At 34.1% G+C, this 3,067-nt stretch overlaps 1 long non-coding RNA gene across 1 annotated transcript; it reads left to right on the top strand.

The window, feature by feature from the left end:
- Window positions 1-503: 503 nt before the first annotated feature.
- LOC122301584 lies at window positions 504-1,711 on the top strand. Its single transcript, XR_006240210.1, has 3 exons — window positions 504-722; window positions 823-879; window positions 1,413-1,711. It is a non-coding gene; the product is annotated as an uncharacterized LOC122301584 (long non-coding RNA).
- Window positions 1,712-3,067: the final 1,356 nt, after the last annotated feature.

The raw sequence follows: 3,067 nt of genomic DNA, 5'->3' as shown, positions 1-3,067 counted from the left end.
TGCGAAAGGGGGAATGAGAAAAGGAAGGGAGTGGAAATTAGATTTAATGAAACGGTGTATTTTTGTATTTTGTTTCCCACTCTGCAATCGAAATGGCATTTCATTAAGTCCCTTCGTATTAAAGGTTTTGTTTCACTAAAAGAAGTGGATATAAGTCATGCCTGTGCTTTGCTTGCATTTACCGACTGCCTTTAGAATTTTTATTTTTTATTTTTTTACATATTTCTTAATTGTTTTACTTATATGATTAATTAATTAATTATTTTATATTAAAAAATGATATAGTCAATTATATTAATAAAAAAATATAAAAAAAATATGTAAAAGTGGTTACGTATACAATTTTTATTTCTTAAGATTAGATGAGAAAGGAAAAATTCAAAGAAAGCTGATTTTGCATATTCTTTTTGTGCACCCCATTACCTGGAATGCCACTTGCAACGTAAAAATGGAGTGCTTTAATTTTGAGCGGGAGATGAAATTAACTGCAAGAGTGAGGAAGAGCAAATCAGCGAAAAGTTACAGTTTCAGGAAGTCTTACCCTCAACTTCACCATCTTCGTCTCGGGCGACAATACTCTTTCCTAAGAAGCATGGGAGGAAGAGCAAATCAGCATCAGCTTTGATCAGAGTGACACGACCGGTAAGTAGGAGAGACGATTCGCTATGGGAGCAGCATTATGGTATTCAAAGTGCCATTCTACATTTCAAGCGATCCTAGAGGTATTGGGATTCACTTTTAAATGGTTAAAGGTTCAAAAAATCTGTCTTAAATATGTATTTCGTGATTCTAGTTTTCATAATATTCTTGCATTTGTTTCAGAATCTTCATTATCGTGTGGCTCATTATATGAGAAATCAATGGATTCATTTTCTAAAGGTATAATTCACACTATTTTATTTTCTTTTTAGTGATAAAGTTTTTTATTTTTCTTAATGAAGCTCATAGCGTCTGCATTTTCTGCAATTCAACTATAGATTCTTCCCTACCATCGCGATTTACAAGTGAACCTTCTAATAAGAAATTGGTCGGAAATTGAGTTGGGAAAGGGAACGGAGTTGGCATTTGAGAGAGAAGGCAAGACATGCTCCCTGAAATTGAAAACTACATAGATGAATTATAAGCATGGGACACCCTTCCATTTGCTTACGTGTTTTGCTATAAAAAACAAGGAAAGAAGAAATGGAGAGAATAGGATGGATTTTGTATTGTTTTGTTTTTTGAATGTTTAGGTGTTTTAGATGTGATGACCAGTGGGCGCAATAGACTCACTTGTTGTCCGTAAAGTGATGGGCCATTATGAACAGATTGAAAGGATTTTGATTTGACATCTTTTCTGTGTTTGGAGTCTGTTTGTGGCTTTGGAACGCTGAATTCAAGCTTTCTTACATTTCGAATCACTTGAGTGGCAGAGCCGCTGAGGATTGCGGTCAACCATAAGGATATGATGTTTAGGAGGTGGGTTGCGCGCTGGACCAGCCAATCTGCAGCAGATGGAGGAACGAGAGAGCACTGGTGAATCTTGGGGTGCGAAGATGGGATTTGGGAGAGTGGACATGAAAATGGATCTGGGAAGTCGATGGTTGTCTTCTTCTCTTCTCTTCGTGTTTTTCTTTTTTATAAAAATTAAGAAAGCTCCGACAGCAGCAGGCACATCAGCTTTGTATGTGGATTTGTCTGCTTAATCGTTTGTACTAGACAAACTGTATAAGAGAACATTTGGTTTCATAATTTTTGTGAAGTTTTTTAGATTATTTATGAAATTTTGTGAAATGAGAAAGAAAATTTTAAATAAATTAAAAAATTTTTGATAAATTTTTTCACAATACATTTTATATTGGAGTTTATAAAAGTATACGCTAGAATTTAAGAGACATTCTAGCGTATAAAAGCTGATGTTTTGAGAGACAACCATCATTTTTGAGAGACATACTATAAAAGCTAATTTAAGAGACATACGCTATAAAAGTATACATTTTTAAGAGACAATTGTTTTGAATTTTGTAAAAATTGATTTATTTTTATATTTCAATAATGATTGATTGTTATAAACTATTTTGAATTGTATGACCACATTTATCTAGTCGTCATATATATAGTACATAGTGCTAGCATAGTACTAGTATAGTGAGTTGGCCGACATATGCATAGTACATAGTATTAACATAGTGAGTTGGCCAACATATGCATAGTGCATAGTGCTAGCATAGTGCATAGTGCTAGCATAGTACTAGCATAGTGAGTTGGCCGACATATGCATAGTGCATAGTGCTAGCATAGTGAGCTAGCATAGTCCCCTTTGTACATCTATATATATCGTTGAATTCTTTAAGAAATTCATAAGTTTCATAACCTCTCTGAACTCTATTTCTTTCTCTCTCCTTTTGAAAGTTTTATAACACATTATGGCTCTCTCTTTTCAATGATTTCATAACACATTATCAGCACGAAAGTTCTGACGATTTTGAAGCTAGTAGTCATCTACTTCAAGTAAGTTTTTCAATATATTTTTATATTCCTGATTTATATATGTAAAAAATGTCAAATCTTACAAAATTGAAATTCGTTGCTCTTGACATTTCTAGAAAAAATTATTTATCTTGGATCATTGATACTGAGATCCATCTGGATGCGATGAACCTGAGAAATACAATTAAAGAAGGAAATCAAGGGTCCCTGCAGGACCGTGCTAAGGCAATAATTTTCCTTCGGCACCATCTTCATGAAGAATTAAAAACTGAGTATTTAACGGTGAAAGATCCACTTATTTTGTGGAATGATTTAAGGAAGAGATATGAACACCAGAAAACTGTAATCCTCCCAAAAGCTCGTCATGATTGGATGCACCTGAGGTTGCAAGACTTCAAGAATGTTGGTGAGTATAACTCTGCACTCTTTAAAATTAGCTCGCTATTGAAATTATGTGGTGAAAAAGTCACTGATGATGACTTGTTAGAGAAGACATATACTACTTTTCATGCCTCGAATGTGCTCCTGCAGCAGCAGTATCGAGAGCGAAAGTTCAAAAAATATTCTGAACTTATATCTTGTCTTCTATTAGCTGAAC

Source organism: Carya illinoinensis, chromosome 1, assembly GCF_018687715.1.
Source record: "Carya illinoinensis cultivar Pawnee chromosome 1, C.illinoinensisPawnee_v1, whole genome shotgun sequence".
Taxonomy (NCBI): Eukaryota; Viridiplantae; Streptophyta; class Magnoliopsida; order Fagales; family Juglandaceae; genus Carya; species Carya illinoinensis.
This window is presented reverse-complemented; position numbering and strand designations above follow the sequence as displayed.